Source organism: Lissotriton vulgaris, chromosome 9 (genome assembly GCF_964263255.1).
Source record: "Lissotriton vulgaris chromosome 9, aLisVul1.2, whole genome shotgun sequence".
Lineage (NCBI taxonomy): Eukaryota > Metazoa > Chordata > Amphibia > Caudata > Salamandridae > Lissotriton > Lissotriton vulgaris.
In genome coordinates this window covers 794,652,380-794,680,160 of record NC_141697.1, presented here as the reverse complement: position 1 = coordinate 794,680,160, position 27,781 = coordinate 794,652,380, and positions in this window count along the sequence as shown.

Here is a 27,781-nt window from a genome sequence, read left to right as displayed (position 1 = left end):
ACACAGCCACGTTGTATAATGATGTAACAATGGTTGCACAATGACACAGCCACTTTGTGTAATGATGTAACAATGGTTGCACAATGAAAAGCCACATCGTGTAATGATGTAACAATGGTTGCACAATGACACAGCCACGTTGTGTAAGGATGTAACAATGGTTGCACAATGACACAGCCACGTTGTGTACTGATGTAACAATGGTTGCACAATGACACAGCCACATTGTATAATGATGTAACAATGGTTGCACAATGACACAGCCACTTTGTGTAATGATGTAACAATGGTTGCACAATGACACAGCCACGTTGTGTAATGATGTAACAATGGTTGCACAATGACACAGCCACGTTGTGTAATGATGTAACAATGGTTGCACAATGACACAGCCACGTTGTGTAATGATGTAACAATGGTTGCACAATGACACAGCCACGTTGTATAATGATGTTACAATGGTTGCACAATGACACAGCCACGTTGTATAATGATGTAACAATGGTTGCACAATGACACAGCCACTTTGTGTAATGATGTAACAATTGTTGCACAATGACACAGCCACGTTGTATAATGATGTAACAATGGTTGCACAATGACACAGCCACGTTGTATAATGATGTAACAATGGTTGCACAATGACACAGCCACGTTGTGTAATGATGTAACAATGGTAGCACAATGACACAGCCACGTTGTGTAATGATGTAACAATGGTTGCACAATGACACAGCCACTTTGTGTAATGATGTAACAATGGTTGCACAATGACACTGCCACGTTGTGTAAGGATGTAACAATGGTTGCACAATGACACAGCCACGTTGTGTACTGATGTAACAATGGTTGCACAATGACACAGCCACATTGTATAATGATGTAACAATGGTTGCACAATGACACAGCCACATTGTGTAATGATGTAACAATGGTTGCACAATGACACAGCCACGTTGTGTAATGATGTAACAATGGTTGCACAATGACACAGCCACTTTGTGTAATGATGTAACAATGGTTGCACAATGACACAGCCACGTTGTGTAATGATGTAACAATGGTTGCACAATGACACAGCCACGTTGTGTAAGGATGTAAAATGGTTGCACAATGACACAGCCACGTTGTGTACTGATGTAACAATGGTTGCACAATGACACAGCCACATTGTATAATGATGTAACAATGGTTGCACAATGACACAGCCACTTTGTGTAATGATGTAACAATGGTTGCACAATGACACAGCCACGTTGTGTAATGATGTAACAATGGTTGCACAATGACACAGCCACGTTGTGTAATGATGTAACAATGGTTGCACAATGACACAGCCACGTTGTGTAATGATGTAACAATGGTTGCACAATGACACAGCCACGTTGTATAATGATGTTACAATGGTTGCACAATGACACAGCCACGTTGTATAATGATGTAACAATGGTTGCACAATGACACAGCCACTTTGTGTAATGATGTAAGAATTGTTGCACAATGACACAGCCACGTTGTATAATGATGTAACAATGGTTGCACAATGACACAGCCACGTTGTATAATGATGTAACAATGGTTGCACAATGACACGGCCACGTTGTGTAATGATGTAACAATGGTTGCACAATGACACAGCCACGTTGTATAATGATGTAACAATGGTTACACAATGACACAGCCACTTTGTGTAATGATGTAACAATAGTTGCACAATGACACAGCCACGTTGTGTAATGATGTAACAATGGTTGCACAATGACACAGCCACGTTGTGTAATGATGTAACAATGGATGCACAATGACTCAGCCACTTTGTGTAATGATTTAACAATGGTTGCACAATGACACAGCCACGTTGTATAATGATGTAACAATGGTTGCACAATGACACAGCCACGTTGTATAATGATGTAACAATGGTTGCACAATGAAACAGCCACGTTGTATAATGATGTAACAATGGTTGCACAATGACACAGCCACGTTGTATAATGATGTAACAATGGATGCACAATGACTCAGCCACTTTGTGTAATGATTTAACAATGGTTGCACAATGACACAGCCACGTTGTATAATGATGTAACAATGGTTGCACAATGAAACAGCCACGTTGTATAATGATGTAACAATGGTTGCACAATGACACAGCCACGTTGTGTAATGATGTAACAATGGTTGCACAATGACACAGCCACATTGTGTAATGATGTAACAATGGTTGCACAATGACACAGCCACGTTGTATAATGATGTAACAATGGTTGCACAATGACACAGCCACTTTGTGTAATGATGTAACAATGGTTGCACAATGACACAGCCACGTTGTGTAATGATGTAACAATGGTTGCACAATGACACAGCCACATTGTGTAAGGATGTAACAATGGTCGCACAATGACACAGCCACGTTGTGTACTGATGTAACAATGGTTGCACAATGACACAGCCACATTGTATAATGATGTAACAATGGTTGCACAATGACACAGCCACATTGTGTAATGATGTAACAATGGTTGCACAATGACACAGCCACGTTGTATAATGATGTAACAATGGTTGCACAATGACACAGCCACTTTGTGTAATGATGTAACAATGGTTGCACAATGAAAAGCCACATCGTGTAATGATGTAACAATGGTTGCACAATGACACAGCCACGTTGTGTAAGGATGTAACAATGGTTGCACAATGACACAGCCACGTTGTGTACTGATGTAACAATGGTTGCACAATGACACAGCCACATTGTATAATGATGTAACAATGGTTGCACAATGACACAGCCACTTTGTGTAATGATGTAACAATGGTTGCACAATGACACAGCCACGTTGTGTAATGATGTAACAATGGTTGCACAATACACAGCCACGTTGTGTAATGATGTAACAATGGTTGCACAATGACACAGCCACGTTGTGTAATGATGTAACAATGGTTGCACAATGACACAGCCACGTTGTATAATGATGTTACAATGGTTGCACAATGACACAGCCACGTTGTATAATGATGTAACAATGGTTGCACAATGACACAGCCACTTTGTGTAATGATGTAACAATTGTTGCACAATGACACAGCCACGTTGTATAATGATGTAACAATGGTTGCACAATGACACAGCCACGTTGTATAATGATGTAACAATGGTTGCACAATGACACAGCCACGTTGTGTAATGATGTAACAATGGTAGCACAATGACACAGCCACGTTGTGTAATGATGTAACAATGGTTGCACAATGACACAGCCACTTTGTGTAATGATGTAACAATGGTTGCACAATGACACAGCCACGTTGTATAATGATGTAACAATGGTTGCACAATGACACAGCCACGTTGTATAATGATGTAACAATGGTTGCACAATGACACAGCCACATTGTGTAATGATGTAACAATGGTTGCACAATGACACAGCCACGTTGTATAATGATGTAACAATGGTTGCACAATGACACAGCCACTTTGTGTAATGATGTAACAATGGTTGCACAATGTCACAGCCACGTTGTGTAATGATGTAACAATGGTTGCACAATGATACTGCCACGTTGTGTAAGGATGTAACAATGGTTGCACAATGACACAGCCACGTTGTGTACTGATGTAACAATGGTTGCACAATGACACAGCCACATTGTATAATGATGTAACAATGGTTGCACAATGACACAGCCACATTGTGTAATGATGTAACAATGGTTGCACAATGACACAGCCACGTTGTGTAATGATGTAACAATGGTTGCACAATGACACAGCCACTTTGTGTAATGATGTAACAATGGTTGCACAATGACACAGCCACGTTGTGTAATGATGTAACAATGGTTGCACAATGACACAGCCACGTTGTGTAAGGATGTAAAATGGTTGCACAATGACACAGCCACGTTGTGTACTGATGTAACAATGGTTGCACAATGACACAGCCACATTGTATAATGATGTAACAATGGTTGCACAATGACACAGCCACTTTGTGTAATGATGTAACAATGGTTGCACAATGACACAGCCACGTTGTGTAATGATATAACAATGGTTGCACAATGACACAGCCACGTTGTGTAATGATGTAACAATGGTTGCACAATGACACAGCCACGTTGTGTAATGATGTAACAATGGTTGCACAATGACACAGCGATGTTGTATAATGATGTTACAATGGTTGCACAATGACACAGCCACGTTGTATAATGATGTAACAATGGTTGCACAATGACACAGCCACTTTGTGTAATGATGTAACAATTGTTGCACAATGACACAGCCACGTTGTATAATGATGTAACAATGGTTGCACAATGACACAGCCACGTTGTATAATGATGTAACAATGGTTGCACAATGACACGGCCACGTTGTGTAATGATGTAACAATGGTTGCACAATGACACAGCCACGTTGTATAATGATGTAACAATGGTTACACAATGACACAGCCACTTTGTGTAATGATGTAACAATAGTTGCACAATGACACAGCCACGTTGTGTAATGATGTAACAATGGTTGCACAATGACACAGCCACGTTGTGTAATGATGTAACAATGGATGCACAATGACTCAGCCACTTTGTGTAATGATTTAACAATGGTTGCACAATGACACAGCCATGTTGTATAATGATGTAACAATGGTTGCACAATGACACAGCCACGTTGTATAATGATGTAACAATGGTTGCACAATGAAACAGCCACGTTGTATAATGATGTAACAATGGTTGCACAATGACACAGCCACGTTGTATAATGATGTAACAATGGATGCACAATGACTCAGCCACTTTGTGTAATGATTTAACAATGGTTGCACAATGACACAGCCACGTTGTATAATGATGTAACAATGGTTGCACAATGAAACAGCCACGTTGTATAATGATGTAACAATGGTTGCACAATGACACAGCCACGTTGTGTAATGATGTAACAATGGATGCACAATGACTCAGCCACTTTGTGTAATGATTTAACAATGGTTGCACAATGACACAGCCATGTTGTATAATGATGTAACAATGGTTGCACAATGACACAGCCACGTTGTATAATGATGTAACAATGGTTGCACAATGAAACAGCCACGTTGTATAATGATGTAACAATGGTTGCACAATGACACAGCCACGTTGTATAATGATGTAACAATGGTTGCACAATGACACAGCCACTTTGTGTAATGATGTAACAATGGTTGCACAATGACACAGCCACGTTGTATAATGATGTAACAATGGTTGCACAATGACACGGACACGTTGTGTAATGATGTAACAATGGTTGCACAATGACACAGCCACGTTGTATAATGATGTAACAATGGTTACACAATGACACAGCCACTTTGTGTAATGATGTAACAATAGTTGCACAATGACACAGCCACGTTGTGTAATGATGTAACAATGGTTGCACAATGACACAGCCACGTTGTGTAATGATGTAACAATGGATGCACAATGACTCAGCCACTTTGTGTAATGATTTAACAATGGTTGCACAATGACACAGCCATGTTGTATAATGATGTAACAATGGTTGCACAATGACACAGCCACGTTGTATAATGATGTAACAATGGTTGCACAATGAAACAGCCACGTTGTATAATGATGTAACAATGGTTGCACAATGACACAGCCACGTTGTATAATGATGTAACAATGGTTGCACAATGACACAGCCACTTTGTGTAATGATGTAACAATGGTTGCACAATGACACAGCCACGTTGTATAATGATTTAACAATGGTTGCACAATGACACAGCCACTTTGTGTAATGATGTAACAATGGTTGCACAATGACACAGCCACTTTGTGTAATGATGTAACAATGGTTGCACAATGACACAGCCACGTTGTATAATGATGTAACAATGGTTGCACAATGACACAGCCACTTTGTGTAATGATGTAACAATGGTTGCACAATGACACAGCCACGCTGTGTAATGATGTAACAATGGTTGCACAATGACACAGCCACGTTGTGTAATGATGTAACAATGGTTGCACAATGACACAGCCACGTTGTGTAAGGATGTAACAATGGTCGCACAATGACACAGCCACGTTGTGTACTGATGTAACAATGGTTGCACAATGACACAGCCACATTGTATAATGATGTAACAATGGTTGCACAATGACACAGCCACATTGTGTAATGATGTAACAATGGTTGCACAATGACACAGCCACGTTGTGTAATGATGTAACAAGGGTTGCACAATGACACAGCCACGTTGTGTAAGGATGTAACAATGGTTGCACAATGACACAGCCACGTTGTGTACTGATGTAACAATGGTTGCACAATGACACAGCCACATTGTATAATGATTTAACAATGGTTGCACAATGACACAGCCACTTTGTGTAATGATGTAACAATGGTTGCACAATGACACAGCCACGTTGTGTAATGATGTAACAATGGTTGCACAATGACACAACCACTTTGTGTACTGATGTAACAATGGTTGCACAATGACACAGCCACGTTGTATAATGATGTAACAATGGATGCACAATGACACAGCCACGTTGTGTAAGGATGTAACAATGGTTGCACAATGACACAGCCACGTTGTGTACTGATGTAACAATGGTTTCACAATGACACAGCCACATTGTATAATGATTTAACAATGGTTGCACAATGACACAGCCACGTTGTGTAATGATGTAACAATGGTTGCACAATGAAACAGCCACTTTGTGTAATGATGTAACAATGGTTGCACAATGATACAGCCACGTTGTATAATGATGTTACAATGGTTGCACAATGACACAGCCACATTGTATAATGATGTAACAATGGTTGCACAATGACACAGCCACTTTGTGTAATGATGTAACAATGGTTGCACAATGACACAGCCACGTTGTGTAATGATGTAACAATGGTTGCACAATGACACAGCCACGTTGTATAATGATGTAACAATGGTTGCACAATGACACAGCCACTTTGTGTAATGATGTAACAATGGTTGCACAATGACACAGCCACGCTGTGTAATGATGTAACAATGGTTGCACAATGACACAGCCACGTTGTGTAATGATGTAACAATGGTTGCACAATGACACAGCCACGTTGTGTAAGGATGTAACAATGGTCGCACAATGACACAGCCACGTTGTGTACTGATGTAACAATGGTTGCACAATGACACAGCCACATTGTATAATGATGTAACAATGGTTGCACAATGACACAGCCACATTGTGTAATGATGTAACAATGGTTGCACAATGACACAGCCACGTTGTATAATGATGTAACAATGGTTGCACAATGACGCAGCCACTTTGTGTAATGATGTAACAATGGTTGCACAATGACACAGCCACGTTGTGTAATGATGTAACAAGGGTTGCACAATGACACAGCCACGTTGTGTAAGGATGTAACAATGGTTGCACAATGACACAGCCACGTTGTGTACTGATGTAACAATGGTTGCACAATGACACAGCCACATTGTATAATGATTTAACAATGGTTGCACAATGACACAGCCACTTTGTGTAATGATGTAACAATGGTTGCACAATGACACAGCCACGTTGTGTAATGATGTAACAATGGTTGCACAATGACACAACCACTTTGTGTACTGATGTAACAATGGTTGCACAATGACACAGCCACGTTGTATAATGATGTAACAATGGATGCACAATGACACAGCCACGTTGTGTAAGGATGTAACAATGGTTGCACAATGACACAGCCACGTTGTGTACTGATGTAACAATGGTTGCACAATGACACAGCCACATTGTATAATGATTTAACAATGGTTGCACAATGACACAGCCACGTTGTGTAATGATGTAACAATGGTTGCACAATGAAACAGCCACTTTGTGTAATGATGTCACAATGGTTGCACAATGATACAGCCACGTTGTATAATGATGTTACAATGGTTGCACAATGACACAGCCACATTGTATAATGATGTAACAATGGTTGCACAATGACACAGCCACTTTGTGTAATGATGTAACAATGGTTGCACAATGACACAGCCACGTTGTGTAATGATGTAACAATGGTTGCACAATGACACAGCCACGTTGTGTAATGATGTAACAATGGTTGCACAATGACACAGCCATGTTGTGTAATGATGTAACAATGGTTGCACAATGACACAGCCACGTTGTGTAAGGATGTAACAATGGTCGCACAATGACACAGCCACGTTGTGTACTGATGTAACAATGGTTGCACAATGACACAGCCACATTGTATAATGATGTAACAATGGTTGCACAATGACACAGCCACATTGTGTAATGATGTCACAATGGTTGCACAATGACACAGCCACGTTGTATAATGATGTAACAATGGTTGCACAATGACACAGCCACTTTGTGTAATGATGTAACAATGGTTGCACAATGACACAGCCACGTTGTGTAATGATGTAACAAGGGTTGCACAATGACACAGCCACGTTGTGTAAGGATGTAACAATGGTTGCACAATGACACAGCCACGTTGTGTACTGATGTAACAATGGTTGCACAATGACACAGCCACATTGTATATTGATTTAACAATGGTTGCACAATGACACAGCCACTTTGTGTAATGATGTAACAATGGTTGCACAATGACACAGCCACTTTGTGTAATGATGTAACAATGGTTGCACAATGACAAAGCCACGTTGTATAATGATGTAACAATGGTTGCACAATGACACTGCCACGTTTTATAATGATGTAACAATGGTTACACAATGACACAGCCACGTTTTATAATGATGTAACAATGGTTGCACAATGACACAGCCACGTTGTATAATGATGTAACAATGGTTGCACAATGACAAAGCCACGTTGTATAATGATGTAACAATGGTTGCACAATGAAACAGCCACGTTGTATAATGATGTAACAATGGTTGCACAATGACACAGCCACGTTGTATAATGATGTAACAATGGATGCACAATGACTCAGCCACTTTGTGTAATGATTTAACAATGGTTGCACAATGACACAGCCATGTTGTATAATGATGTAACAATGGTTGCACAATGACACAGCCACGTTGTATAATGATGTAACAATGGTTGCACAATGAAACAGCCACGTTGTATAATGATGTAACAATGGTTGCACAATGACACAGCCACGTTGTATAATGATGTAACAATGGATGCACAATGACTCAGCCACTTTGTGTAATGATTTAACAATGGTTGCACAATGACACAGCCACGTTGTATAATGATGTAACAATGGTTGCACAATGAAACAGCCACGTTGTATAATGATGTAACAATGGTTGCACAATGACACAGCCACGTTGTTTAATGATGTAACAATGGATGCACAATGACTCAGCCACTTTGTGTAATGATTTAACAATGGTTGCACAATGACACAGCCATGTTGTATAATGATGTAACAATGGTTGCACAATGACACAGCCACGTTGTATAATGATGTAACAATGGTTGCACAATGAAACAGCCACGTTGTATAATGATGTAACAATGGTTGCACAATGACACAGCCACGTTGTATAATGATGTAACAATGGTTGCACAATGACACAGCCACTTTGTGTAATGATGTAACAATGGTTGCACAATGACACAGCCACGTTGTATAATGATGTAACAATGGTTGCACAATGACACGGACACGTTGTGTAATGATGTAACAATGGTTGCACAATGACACAGCCACGTTGTATAATGATGTAACAATGGTTACACAATGACACAGCCACTTTGTGTAATGATGTAACAATAGTTGCACAATGACACAGCCACGTTGTGTAATGATGTAACAATGGTTGCACAATGACACAGCCACGTTGTGTAATGATGTAACAATGGATGCACAATGACTCAGCCACTTTGTGTAATGATTTAACAATGGTTGCACAATGACACAGCCATGTTGTATAATGATGTAACAATGGTTGCACAATGACACAGCCACGTTGTATAATGATGTAACAATGGTTGCACAATGAAACAGCCACGTTGTATAATGATGTAACAATGGTTGCACAATGACACAGCCACGTTGTATAATGATGTAACAATGGTTGCACAATGACACAGCCACTTTGTGTAATGATGTAACAATGGTTGCACAATGACACAGCCACGTTGTATAATGATTTAACAATGGTTGCACAATGACACAGCCACTTTGTGTAATGATGTAACAATGGTTGCACAATGACACAGCCACTTTGTGTAATGATGTAACAATGGTTGCACAATGACACAGCCACGTTGTATAATGATGTAACAATGGTTGCACAATGACACAGCCACTTTGTGTAATGATGTAACAATGGTTGCACAATGACACAGCCACGCTGTGTAATGATGTAACAATGGTTGCACAATGACACAGCCACGTTGTGTAATGATGTAACAATGGTTGCACAATGACACAGCCACGTTGTGTAAGGATGTAACAATGGTCGCACAATGACACAGCCACGTTGTGTACTGATGTAACAATGGTTGCACAATGACACAGCCACATTGTATAATGATGTAACAATGGTTGCACAATGACACAGCCACATTGTGTAATGATGTAACAATGGTTGCACAATGACACAGCCACGTTGTGTAATGATGTAACAAGGGTTGCACAATGACACAGCCACGTTGTGTAAGGATGTAACAATGGTTGCACAATGACACAGCCACGTTGTGTACTGATGTAACAATGGTTGCACAATGACACAGCCACATTGTATAATGATTTAACAATGGTTGCACAATGACACAGCCACTTTGTGTAATGATGTAACAATGGTTGCACAATGACACAGCCACGTTGTGTAATGATGTAACAATGGTTGCACAATGACACAACCACTTTGTGTACTGATGTAACAATGGTTGCACAATGACACAGCCACGTTGTATAATGATGTAACAATGGATGCACAATGACACAGCCACGTTGTGTAAGGATGTAACAATGGTTGCACAATGACACAGCCACGTTGTGTACTGATGTAACAATGGTTTCACAATGACACAGCCACATTGTATAATGATTTAACAATGGTTGCACAATGACACAGCCACGTTGTGTAATGATGTAACAATGGTTGCACAATGAAACAGCCACTTTGTGTAATGATGTAACAATGGTTGCACAATGATACAGCCACGTTGTATAATGATGTTACAATGGTTGCACAATGACACAGCCACATTGTATAATGATGTAACAATGGTTGCACAATGACACAGCCACTTTGTGTAATGATGTAACAATGGTTGCACAATGACACAGCCACGTTGTGTAATGATGTAACAATGGTTGCACAATGACACAGCCACGTTGTATAATGATGTAACAATGGTTGCACAATGACACAGCCACTTTGTGTAATGATGTAACAATGGTTGCACAATGACACAGCCACGCTGTGTAATGATGTAACAATGGTTGCACAATGACACAGCCACGTTGTGTAATGATGTAACAATGGTTGCACAATGACACAGCCACGTTGTGTAAGGATGTAACAATGGTCGCACAATGACACAGCCACGTTGTGTACTGATGTAACAATGGTTGCACAATGACACAGCCACATTGTATAATGATGTAACAATGGTTGCACAATGACACAGCCACATTGTGTAATGATGTAACAATGGTTGCACAATGACACAGCCACGTTGTATAATGATGTAACAATGGTTGCACAATGACGCAGCCACTTTGTGTAATGATGTAACAATGGTTGCACAATGACACAGCCACGTTGTGTAATGATGTAACAAGGGTTGCACAATGACACAGCCACGTTGTGTAAGGATGTAACAATGGTTGCACAATGACACAGCCACGTTGTGTACTGATGTAACAATGGTTGCACAATGACACAGCCACATTGTATAATGATTTAACAATGGTTGCACAATGACACAGCCACTTTGTGTAATGATGTAACAATGGTTGCACAATGACACAGCCACGTTGTGTAATGATGTAACAATGGTTGCACAATGACACAACCACTTTGTGTACTGATGTAACAATGGTTGCACAATGACACAGCCACGTTGTATAATGATGTAACAATGGATGCACAATGACACAGCCACGTTGTGTAAGGATGTAACAATGGTTGCACAATGACACAGCCACGTTGTGTACTGATGTAACAATGGTTGCACAATGACACAGCCACATTGTATAATGATTTAACAATGGTTGCACAATGACACAGCCACGTTGTGTAATGATGTAACAATGGTTGCACAATGAAACAGCCACTTTGTGTAATGATGTAACAATGGTTGCACAATGATACAGCCACGTTGTATAATGATGTTACAATGGTTGCACAATGACACAGCCACATTGTATAATGATGTAACAATGGTTGCACAATGACACAGCCACTTTGTGTAATGATGTAACAATGGTTGCACAATGACACAGCCACGTTGTGTAATGATGTAACAATGGTTGCACAATGACACAGCCACGTTGTGTAATGATGTAACAATGGTTGCACAATGACACAGCCATGTTGTGTAATGATGTAACAATGGTTGCACAATGACACAGCCACGTTGTGTAAGGATGTAACAATGGTCGCACAATGACACAGCCACGTTGTGTACTGATGTAACAATGGTTGCACAATGACACAGCCACATTGTATAATGATGTAACAATGGTTGCACAATGACACAGCCACATTGTGTAATGATGTCACAATGGTTGCACAATGACACAGCCACGTTGTATAATGATGTAACAATGGTTGCACAATGACACAGCCACTTTGTGTAATGATGTAACAATGGTTGCACAATGACACAGCCACGTTGTGTAATGATGTAACAAGGGTTGCACAATGACACAGCCACGTTGTGTAAGGATGTAACAATGGTTGCACAATGACACAGCCACATTGTGTACTGATGTAACAATGGTTGCACAATGACACAGCCACATTGTATATTGATTTAACAATGGTTGCACAATGACACAGCCACTTTGTGTAATGATGTAACAATGGTTGCACAATGACACAGCCACTTTGTGTAATGATGTAACAATGGTTGCACAATGACAAAGCCACGTTGTATAATGATGTAACAATGGTTGCACAATGACACTGCCACGTTTTATAATGATGTAACAATGGTTACACAATGACACAGCCATGTTTTATAATGATGTAACAATGGTTGCACAATGACACAGCCACGTTGTATAATGATGTAACAATGGTTGCACAATGACAAAGCCACTTTATGTAATGATGTAACAATGGTTGCACAATGACACAGCCACGTTGTGTAATGATGTAACAATGGTTGCACAATGACACAGCCACGTTGTGTAATGATGTAACAATGGTTGCACAATGACACAGCCACGTTGTGTAATGATGTAACAATGGTTGCACAATGACACAGCCACAATGTATAATGATGTAACAATGGTTGCACAATGACACAGCCACTTTGTGTAATGATGTAACAATGTTTGCACAATGACACAGCCACTTTGTGTAATGATGTAACAATGTTTGCACAATGACACAGCCACTTTGTGTAATGATGTAACAATGTTTGCACAATGACACAGCCACGTTGTGTAATGATGTAACAATGGTTGCCCAATGACACAGCCATGTTGTGTAATGATGTAACAATGGTTGCACAATGACACAGCCACATTGTGTAATGATGTAACAATGGTTGCACAATGACACAGCCACTTTGTGTAATGATGTAACAATGGTTGCACAATGACACAGCCACGTTGTGTAATGATGTAACAATGGTTGCACAATGACACAGCCACTTTGTGTAATGATGTAACAATGGTAGCACAATGACACAGCCACGTTGTGTAATGATGTAACAATGGTTGCACAATGACACAGCCACTTGGTGTAATGATGTAACAATGGTTGCACAATGACACAGCCACTTTGTGTAATGATGTAACAATGGTTGCACAATGACACAACCACGTTGTGTAATGATGTAACAATGGTTGCACATTGACACAGCCACGTTGTGTAATGATGTAACAATGGTTGCACAATGACACAGCCACTTTGTGTAATGATGTAACAATGGTAGCACAATGACACAGCCACGTTGTGTAATGATGTTACAATGGTTGCACAATGACACAGCCACATTGTATAATGATGTAACAATGGTTGCACAATGACACAGCCACTTTGTGTAATGATGTAACAATTGTTGCACAATGACACAGCCACGTTGTATAATGATGTAACAATGGTTGCACAATGACACAGCCACGTTGTATAATGATGTAACAATGGTTGCACAATGACACAGCCACGTTGTGTAATGATGTAACAATGGTTGCACAATGACACAGCCACGTTGTGTAATGATGTTACAATGGTTGCACAATGACACAGCCACGTTGTGTAATGATGTAACAATGGTTGCACAATGACACAGCCACGTTGTGTAATGATGTAACAATGGTTGCACAATGACACAACCACTTTGTGTACTGATGTAACAATGGTTGCACAATGACACAGCCACGTTGTATAATGATGTAACAATGGATGCACAATGACACAGCCACTTTGTGTAATGATGTAACAATGGTTGCACAATGACACAGCCACGTTGTGTAATGATGTAACAATGGTTGCACAATGACACAGCCATGTTGTGTAATGATGTAACAATGGTTGCACAATGACACAGCCACGTTGTGTAATGATGTAACAATGGTTGCACAATGACACAGCCACGTTGTGTAATGATGTAACAATGGTTGCACAATGAAACAGCCACTTTGTGTAATGATGTAACAATGGTTGCACAATGATACAGCCACGTTGTATAATGATGTTACAATGGTTGCACAATGACACAGCCACATTGTATAATGATGTAACAATGGTTGCACAATGACACAGCCACTTTGTGTAATGATGTAACAATGGTTGCACAATGACACAGCCAAGTTGTGTAATGATGTAACAATGGTTGCACAATGACACAGCCACGTTGTGTAATGATGTAACAATGGTTGCACAATGACACAGCCACATTGTATAATGATGTAACAATGGTTACACAATGACACAGCCACTTTGTGTAATGATGTAACAATGGTTGCACAATGAAACAGCCACGTTGTGTAATGATGTAACAATGGTTGCACAATGACACAGACACTTTGTGTAATGATGTAACAATGGTTTCAAAATGACACAGCCACGTTTTGTAATGATGTAACAATGGTTGGACAATGACACAACCACTTTGTGTACTGATGTAACAATGGTTGCACAATGACACAGCCACGTTGTATAATGATGTAACAATGGATGCACAATGACACAGCCACTTTGTGTAATGATGTAACAATGGTTGCACAATGACACAGTCACGTTGTGTAATGATGTAACAATGGTTGCACAATGACACAGCCACGTTGTGTAATGATGTAACAATGGTTGCACAATGACACAGCCACGTTGTGTAATGATGTAACAATGGTTGCACAATGAAACAACCACTTTGTGTAATGATGTAACAATGGTTGCACAATGATACAGCCACGTTGTATAATGATGTTACAATGGTTGCACAATGACACAGCCACGTTGTATAATTATGTAACAATGGTTGCACAATGACACAGCCACTTTGTGTAATGATGTAACAATGGTTGCACAATGACAGAGCCACGTTGTGTAATGATGTAACAATGGTTGCACAATGACACAGCCACGTTGTATAATGATGTAACAATGGTTGCACAATGATAAAGCCACATTGTATAATGATGTAACAATGGTTGCACAATGACACAGCCACATTGTGTAATGATGTAACAATGGTTGCACAATGACACAGCCACGTTGTATAATGATGTAACAATGGTTGCACAATGACACAGCCACTTTGTGTAATGATGTAACAATGGTTGCACAATGACACAGCCACGTTGTGTAATGATGTAACAATGGTTGCACAATGACACAGCCACATTGTGTAAGGATGTAACAATGGTCGCACAATGACACAGCCACGTTGTGTACTGATGTAACAATGGTTGCACAATGACACAGCCACATTGTATAATGATGTAACAATGGTTGCACAATGACACAGCCACATTGTGTAATGATGTAACAATGGTTGCACAATGACACAGCCACGTTGTATAATGATGTAACAATGGTTGCACAATGACACAGCCACTTTGTGTAATGATGTAACAATGGTTGCACAATGAAAAGCCACGTCGTGTAATGATGTAACAATGGTTGCACAATGACACAGCCACGTTGTGTAAGGATGTAACAATGTTTGCACAATGACACAGCCACGTTATGTACTGATGTAACAATGGTTGCACAATGACACAGCCACATTGTATAATGATGTAACAATGGTTGCACAATGACACAGCCACTTTGTGTAATGATGTAACAATGGTTGCACAATGACACAGCCACGTTGTGTAATGATGTAACAATGGTTGCACAATGACACAGCCACGTTGTGTAATGATGTAACAATGGTTGCACAATGACACAGCCACGTTGTGTAATGATGTAACAATGGTTGCACAATGACACAGCCACGTTGTATAATGATGTTACAATGGTTGCACAATGACACAGCCACGTTGTATAATGATGTAACAATGGTTGCACAATGACACAGCCACTTTGTGTAATGATGTAACAATTGTTGCACAATGACACAGCCACGTTGTATAATGATGTAACAATGGTTGCACAATGACACAGCCACGTTGTATAATGATGTAACAATGGTTGCACAATGACACAGCCACGTTGTGTAATGATGTAACAATGGTAGCACAATGACACAGCCACGTTGTGTAATGATGTAACAATGGTTGCACAATGACACAGCCACTTTGTGTAATGATGTAACAATGGTTGCACAATGACACAGCCACGTTGTATAATGATGTAACAATGGTTGCACAATGACACAGCCACGTTGTATAATGATGTAACAATGGTTGCACAATGACACAGCCACATTGTGTAATGATGTAACAATGGTTGCACAATGACACAGCCACGTTGTATAATGATGTAACAATGGTTGCACAATGACACAGCCACTTTGTGTAATGATGTAACAATGGTTGCACAATGACACAGCCACGTTGTGTAATGATGTAACAATGGTTGCACAATGACACTGCCACGTTGTGTAAGGATGTAACAATGGTTGCACAATGCCACAGCCACGTTGTGTACTGATGTAACAATGGTTGCACAATGACACAGCCACATTGTATAATGATGTAACAATGGTTGCACAATGACACAGCCACATTGTGTAATGATGTAACAATGGTTGCACAATGACACAGCCACGTTGTGTAATGATGTAACAATGGTTGCACAATGACACAGCCACTTTGTGTAATGATGTAACAATGGTTGCACAATGACACAGCCACGTTGTGTAATGATGTAACAATGGTTGCACAATGACACAGCCACGTTGTGTAAGGATGTAAAATGGTTGCACAATGACACAGCCACGTTGTGTACTGATGTAACAATGGTTGCACAATGACACAGCCACATTGTATAATGATGTAACAATGGTTGCACAATGACACAGCCACTTTGTGTAATGATGTAACAATGGTTGCACAATGACACAGCCACGTTGTGTAATGATGTAACAATGGTTGCACAATGACACAGCCACGTTGTGTAATGATGTAACAATGGTTGCACAATGACACAGCCACGTTGTGTAATGATGTAACAATGGTTGCACAATGACACAGCCACGTTGTATAATGATGTTACAATGGTTGCACAATGACACAGCCACGTTGTATAATGATGTAACAATGGTTGCACAATGACACAGCCACTTTGTGTAATGATGTAACAATTGTTGCACAATGACACAGCCACGTTGTATAATGATGTAACAATGGTTGCACAATGACACAGCCACGTTGTATAATGATGTAACAATGGTTGCACAATGACACGGCCACGTTGTGTAATGATGTAACAATGGTTGCACAATGACACAGCCACGTTGTATAATGATGTAACAATGGTTACACAATGACACAGCCACTTTGTGTAATGATGTAACAATAGTTGCACAATGACACAGCCACGTTGTGTAATGATGTAACAATGGTTGCACAATGACACAGCCACGTTGTGTAATGATGTAACAATGGATGCACAATGACTCAGCCACTTTGTGTAATGATTTAACAATGGTTGCACAATGACACAGCCATGTTGTATAATGATGTAACAATGGTTGCACAATGACACAGCCACGTTGTATAATGATGTAACAATGGTTGCACAATGAAACAGCCACGTTGTATAATGATGTAACAATGGTTGCACAATGACACAGCCACGTTGTATAATGATGTAACAATGGATGCACAATGACTCAGCCACTTTGTGTAATGATTTAACAATGGTTGCACAATGACACAGCCACGTTGTATAATGATGTAACAATGGTTGTACAATGAAACAGCCACGTTGTATAATGATGTAACAATGGTTGCACAATGACACAGCCACGTTGTGTAATGATGTAACAATGGATGCACAATGACTCAGCCACTTTGTGTAATGATTTAACAATGGTTGCACAATGACACAGCCATGTTGTATAATGATGTAACAATGGTTGCACAATGACACAGCCACGTTGTATAATGATGTAACAATGGTTGCACAATGAAACAGCCACGTTGTATAATGATGTAACAATGGTTGCACAATGACACAGCCACGTTGTATAATGATGTAACAATGGTTGCACAATGACACAGCCACTTTGTGTAATGATGTAACAATGGTTGCACAATGACACAGCCACGTTGTATAATGATGTAACAATGGTTGCACAATGACACGGCCACGTTGTGTAATGATGTAACAATGGTTGCACAATGACACAGCCACGTTGTATAATGATGTAACAATGGTTACACAATGACACAGCCACTTTGTGTAATGATGTAACAATAGTTGCACAATGACACAGCCACGTTGTGTAATGATGTAACAATGGTTGCACAATGACACAGCCACGTTGTGTAATGATGTAACAATGGATGCACAATGACTCAGCCACTTTGTGTAATGATTTAACAATGGTTGCACAATGACACAGCCATGTTGTATAATGATGTAACAATGGTTGCACAATGACACAGCCACGTTGTATAATGATGTAACAATGGTTGCACAATGAAACAGCCATGTTGTATAATGATGTAACAATGGTTGCACAATGACACAGCCACGTTGTATAATGATGTAACAATGGTTGCACAATGACACAGCCACTTTGTGTAATGATGTAACAATGGTTGCACAATGACACAGCCACGTTGTATAATGATTTAACAATGGTTGCACAATGACACAGCCACTTTGTGTAATGATGTAACAATGGTTGCACAATGACACAGCCACTTTGTGTAATGATGTAACAATGGTTGCACAATGACACAGCCACATTGTATAATGATGTAACAATGGTTGCACAATGACACAGCCACTTTGTGTAATGATGTAACAATGGTTGCACAATGACACAGCCACGTTGAGTAATGATGTAACAATGGTTGCACAATGACACCGCCACGTTGTGTAAGGATGTAACAATGGTCTCACAATGACACAGCCACGTTGTGTACTGATGTAACAATGGTTTCACAATGACACAGCCACATTGTATAATGATGTAACAATGGTTGCACAATGACACAGCCACATTGTGTAATGATGTAACAATGGTTGCACAATGACACAGCCACGTTGTATAATGATGTAACAATGGTTGCACAATGACACAGCCACTTTGTGTAATGATGTAACAATGGTTGCACAATGACACAGCCACGTTGTGTAATGATGTAACAAGGGTTGCACAATGACACAGCCACGTTGTGTAAGGATGTAACAATGGTTGCACAATGACACAGCCACGTTGTGTACTGATGTAACAATGGTTGCACAATGACACAGCCACATTGTATAATGATTTAACAATGGTTGCACAATGACACAGCCACTTTGTGTAATGATGTAACAATGGTTGCACAATGACACTGCCACGTTGTGTAATGATGTAACAATGGTTGCACAATGACACAACCACTTTGTGTACTGATGTAACAATGGTTGCACAATGACACAGCCACGTTGTATAATGATGTAACAATGGATGCACAATGACACAGCCACGTTGTGTAAGGATGTAACAATGGTTGCACAATGACTCAGCCACTTTGTGTAATGATTTAACAATGGTTGCACAATGACACAGCCACGTTGTATAATGATGTAACAATGGTTGCACAATGAAACAGCCACGTTGTATAATGATGTAACAATGGTTGCACAATGACACAGCCACGTTGTGTAATGATGTAACAATGGATGCACAATGACTCAGCCACTTTGTGTAATGATTTAACAATGGTTGCACAATGACACAGCCATGTTGTATAATGATGTAACAATGGTTGCACAATGACACAGCCACGTTGTATAATGATGTAACAATGGTTGCACAATGAAACAGCCACGTTGTATAATGATGTAACAATGGTTGCACAATGACACAGCCACGTTGTATAATGATGTAACAATGGTTGCACAATGACACAGCCACTTTGTGTAATGATGTAACAATGGTTGCACAATGACACAGCCACGTTGTATAATGATGTAACAATGGTTGCACAATGACACGGACACGTTGTGTAATGATGTAACAATGGTTGCACAATGACACAGCCACGTTGTATAATGATGTAACAATGGTTACACAATGACACAGCCACTTTGTGTAATGATGTAACAATAGTTGCACAATGACACAGCCACGTTGTGTAATGATGTAACAATGGTTGCACAATGACACAGCCACGTTGTGTAATGATGTAACAATGGATGCACAATGACTCAGCCACTTTGTGTAATGATTTAACAATGGTTGCACAATGACACAGCCATGTTGTATAATGATGTAACAATGGTTGCACAATGACACAGCCACGTTGTATAATGATGTAACAATGGTTGCACAATGAAACAGCCACGTTGTATAATGATGTAACAATGGTTGCACAATGACACAGCCACGTTGTATAATGATGTAACAATGGTTGCACAATGACACAGCCACTTTGTGTAATGATGTAACAATGGTTGCACAATGACACAGCCACGTTGTATAATGATTTAACAATGGTTGCACAATGACACAGCCACTTTGTGTAATGATGTAACAATGGTTGCACAATGACACAGCCACTTTGTGTAATGATGTAACAATGGTTGCACAATGACACAGCCACGTTGTATAATGATGTAACAATGGTTGCACAATGACACAGCCACTTTGTGTAATGATGTAACAATGGTTGCACAATGACACAGCCACGCTGTGTAATGATGTAACAATGGTTGCACAATGACACAGCCACGTTGTGTAATGATGTAACAATGGTTGCACAATGACACAGCCACGTTGTGTAAGGATGTAACAATGGTCGCACAATGACACAGCCACGTTGTGTACTGATGTAACAATGGTTGCACAATGACACAGCCACATTGTATAATGATGTAACAATGGTTGCACAATGACACAGCCACATTGTGTAATGATGTAACAATGGTTGCACAATGACACAGCCACGTTGTGTAATGATGTAACAAGGGTTGCACAATGACACAGCCACGTTGTGTAAGGATGTAACAATGGTTGCACAATGACACAGCCACGTTGTGTACTGATGTAACAATGGTTGCACAATGACACAGCCACATTGTATAATGATTTAACAATGGTTGCACAATGACACAGCCACTTTGTGTAATGATGTAACAATGGTTGCACAATGACACAGCCACGTTGTGTAATGATGTAACAATGGTTGCACAATGACACAACCACTTTGTGTACTGATGTAACAATGGTTGCACAATGACACAGCCACGTTGTATAATGATGTAACAATGGATGCACAATGACACAGCCACGTTGTGTAAGGATGTAACAATGGTTGCACAATGACACAGCCACGTTGTGTACTGATGTAACAATGGTTTCACAATGACACAGCCACATTGTATAATGATTTAACAATGGTTGCACAATGACACAGCCACGTTGTGTAATGATGTAACAATGGTTGCACAATGAAACAGCCACTTTGTGTAATGATGTAACAATGGTTGCACAATGATACAGCCACGTTGTGTACTGATGTAACAATGGTTGCACAATGACACAGCCACGTTGTATAATGATGTAACAATGGATGCACAATGACACAGCCACTTTGTGTAAGGATGTAACAATGGTTGCACAATGACACAGCCACGTTGTGTACTGATGTAACAATGGTTGCACAATGACACAGCCACATTGTATAATGATTTAACAATGGTTGCACAATGACACAGCCACGTTGTGTAATGATGTAACAATGGTTGCACAATGAAACAGCCACTTTGTGTACTGATGTAACAATGGTTGCACAATGACACAGCCACATTGTATAATGATTTAACAATGGTTGCACAATGACACAGCCACGTTGTGTAATGATGTAACAATGGTTGCACAATGAAACAGCCACTTTGTGTAATGATGTAACAATGGTTGCACAATGATACAGCCACGTTGTATAATGATGTTACAATGGTTGCACAATGACACAGCCACATTGTATAATGATGTAACAATGGTTGCACAATGACACAGCCACTTTGTGTAATGATGTAACAATGGTTGCACAATGACACAGCCACGTTGTGTAATGATGTAACAATGGTTGCACAATGACACAGCCACGTTGTGTAATGATGTAACAATGGTTGCACAATGACACAGCCATGTTGTGTAATGATGTAACAATGGTTGCACAATGACACAGCCACGTTGTGTAAGGATGTAACAATGGTCGCACAATGACACAGCCACGTTGTGTACTGATGTAACAATGGTTGCACAATGACACAGCCACATTGTATAATGATGTAACAATGGTTGCACAATGACACAGCCACATTGTGTAATGATGTCACAATGGTTGCACAATGACACAGCCACGTTGTATAATGATGTAACAATGGTTGCACAATGACACAGCCACTTTGTGTAATGATGTAACAATGGTTGCACAATGACACAGCCACGTTGTGTAATGATGTAACAAGGGTTGCACAATGACACAGCCACGTTGTGTAAGGATGTAACAATGGTTGCACAATGACACAGCCACGTTGTGTACTGATGTAACAATGGTTGCACAATGACACAGCCACATTGTATATTGATTTAACAATGGTTGCACAATGACACAGCCACTTTGTGTAATGATGTAACAATGGTTGCACAATGACACAGCCACTTTGTGTAATGATGTAACAATGGTTGCACAATGACAAAGCCACGTTGTATAATGATGTAACAATGGTTGCACAATGACACTGCCACGTTTTATAATGATGTAACAATGGTTACACAATGACACAGCCACGTTTTATAATGATGTAACAATGGTTGCACAATGACACAGCCACGTTGTATAATGATGTAACAATGGTTGCACAATGACAAAGCCACTTTATGTAATGATGTAACAATGGTTGCACAATGACACAGCCACGTTGTGTAATGATGTAACAATGGTTGCACAATGACACAGCCACGTTGTGTAATGATGTAACAATGGTTGCACAATGACACAGCCACGTTGTGTAATGATGTAACAATGGTTGCACAATGACACAGCCACAATGTATAATGATGTAACAATGGTTGCACAATGACACAGCCACTTTGTGTAATGATGTAACAATGTTTGCACAATGACACAGCCACTTTGTGTAATGATGTAACAATGTTTGCACAATGACACAGCCACGTTGTGTAATGATGTAACAATGGTTGCCCAATGACACAGCCATGTTGTGTAATGATGTAACAATGGTTGCACAATGACACAGCCACATTGTGTAATGATGTAACAATGGTTGCACAATGACACAGCCACTTTGTGTAATGATGTAACAATGGTTGCACAATGACACAGCCACGTTGTGTAATGATGTAACAATGGTTGCACAATGACACAGCCACTTTGTGTAATGATGTAACAATGGTAGCACAATGACACAGCCACGTTGTGTAATGATGTAACAATGGTTGCACAATGACACAGCCACTTGGTGTAATGATGTAACAATGGTTGCACAATGACACAGCCACTTTGTGTAATGATGTAACAATGGTTGCACAATGACACAACCACGTTGTGTAATGATGTAACAATGGTTGCACATTGACACAGCCACGTTGTGTAGTGATGTAACAATGGTTGCACAATGACACAGCCACTTTGTGTAATGATGTAACAATGGTAGCACAATGACACAGCCACGTTGTGTAATGATGTTACAATGGTTGCACAATGACACAGCCACATTGTATAATGATGTAACAATGGTTGCACAATGACACAGCCACTTTGTGTAATGATGTAACAATTGTTGCACAATGACACAGCCACGTTGTATAATGATGTAACAATGGTTGCACAATGACACAGCCACGTTGTATAATGATGTAACAATGGTTGCACAATGACACAGCCACGTTGTGTAATGATGTAACAATGGTTGCACAATGACACAGCCACGTTGTGTAATGATGTTACAATGGTTGCACAATGACACAGCCACGTTGTGTAATGATGTAACAATGGTTGCACAATGACACAGCCACGTTGTGTAATGATGTAACAATGGTTGCACAATGACACAACCACTTTGTGTACTGATGTAACAATGGTTGCACAATGACACAGCCACGTTGTATAATGATGTAACAATGGATGCACAATGACACAGCCACTTTGTGTAATGATGTAACAATGGTTGCACAATGACACAGCCACGTTGTGTAATGATGTAACAATGGTTGCACAATGACACAGCCATGTTGTGTAATGATGTAACAATGGTTGCACAATGACACAGCCACGTTGTGTAATGATGTAACAATGGTTGCACAATGACACAGCCACGTTGTGTAATGATGTAACAATGGTTGCACAATGAAACAGCCACTTTGTGTAATGATGTAACAATGGTTGCACAATGATACAGCCACGTTGTATAATGATGTTACAATGGTTGCACAATGACACAGCCACATTGTATAATGATGTAACAATGGTTGCACAATGACACAGCCACTTTGTGTAATGATGTAACAATGGTTGCACAATGACACAGCCACGTTGTGTAATGATGTAACAATGGTTGCACAATGACACAGCCACGTTGTGTAATGATGTAACAATGGTTGCACAATGACACAGCCACATTGTATAATGATGTAACAATGGTTACACAATGACACAGCCACTTTGTGTAATGATGTAACAATGGTTGCACAATGAAACAGCCACGTTGTGTAATGATGTAACAATGGTTGCACAATGACACAGACACTTTGTGTAATGATGTAACAATGGTTTCAAAATGACACAGCCACGTTTTGTAATGATGTAACAATGGTTGGACAATGACACAACCACTTTGTGTACTGATGTAACAATGGTTGCACAATGACACAGCCACGTTGTATAATGATGTAACAATGGATGCACAATGACACAGCCACTTTGTGTAATGATGTAACAATGGTTGCACAATGACACAGTCACGTTGTGTAATGATGTAACAATGGTTGCACAATGACACAGCCACGTTGTGTAATGATGTAACAATGGTTGCACAATGACACAGCCACGTTGTGTAATGATGTAACAATGGTTGCACAATGAAACAACCACTTTGTGTAATGATGTAACAATGGTTGCACAATGATACAGCCACGTTGTATAATGATGTTACAATGGTTGCACAATGACACAGCCACGTTGTATAATTATGTAACAATGGTTGCACAATGACACAGCCACTTTGTGTAATGATGTAACAATGGTTGCACAATGACAGAGCCACGTTGTGTAATGATGTAACAATAGTTGCACAATGACACAGCCACGTTGTATAATGATGTAACAATGGTTGCACAATGATAAAGCCACGTTGTATAATGATGTAACAATGGTTGCACAATGACACAGCCACATTGTGTAATGATGTAACAATGGTTGCACAATGACACAGCCACGTTGTATAATGATGTAACAATGGTTGCACAATGACACAGCCACTTTGTGTAATGATGTAACAATGGTTGCACAATGACACAGCCACGTTGTGTAATGATGTAACAATGGTTGCACAATGACACAGCCACATTGTGTAAGGATGTAACAATGGTCGCACAATGACACAGCCACGTTGTGTACTGATGTAACAATGGTTGCACAATGACACAGCCACATTGTATAATGATGTAACAATGGTTGCACAATGACACAGCCACATTGTGTAATGATGTAACAATGGTTGCACAATGACACAGCCACGTTGTATAATGATGTAACAATGGTTGCACAATGACACAGCCACTTTGTGTAATGATGTAACAATGGTTGCACAATGAAAAGCCACGTCGTGTAATGATGTAACAATGGTTGCACAATGACACAGCCACGTTGTGTAAGGATGTAACAATGTTTGCACAATGACACAGCCACGTTGTGTACTGATGTAACAATGGTTGCACAATGACACAGCCACATTGTATAATGATGTAACAATGGTTGCACAATGACACAGCCACTTTGTGTAATGATGTAACAATGGTTGCACAATGACACAGCCACGTTGTGTAATGATGTAACAATGGTTGCACAATGACACAGCCACGTTGTGTAATGATGTAACAATGGTTGCACAATGACACAGCCACGTTGTGTAATGATGTAACAATGGTTGCACAATGACACAGCCACGTTGTATAATGATGTTACAATGGTTGCACAATGACACAGCCACGTTGTATAATGATGTAACAATGGTTGCACAATGACACAGCCACTTTGTGTAATGATGTAACAATTGTTGCACAATGACACAGCCACGTTGTATAATGATGTAACAATGGTTGCACAATGACACAGCCACGTTGTATAATGATGTAACAATGGTTGCACAATGACACAGCCACGTTGTGTAATGATGTAACAATGGTAGCACAATGACACAGCCACGTTGTGTAATGATGTAACAATGGTTGCACAATGACACAGCCACTTTGTGTAATGATGTAACAATGGTTGCACAATGACACAGCCACGTTGTATAATGATGTAACAATGGTTGCACAATGACACAGCCACGTTGTATAATGATGTAACAATGGTTGCACAATGACACAGCCACATTGTGTAATGATGTAACAATGGTTGCACAATGACACAGCCACGTTGTATAATGATGTAACAATGGTTGCACAATGACACAGCCACTTTGTGTAATGATGTAACAATGGTTGCACAATGACACAGCCACGTTGTGTAATGATGTAACAATGGTTGCACAATGACACTGCCACGTTGTGTAAGGATGTAACAATGGTTGCACAATGCCACAGCCACGTTGTGTACTGATGTAACAATGGTTGCACAATGACACAGCCACATTGTATAATGATGTAACAATGGTTGCACAATGACACAGCCACA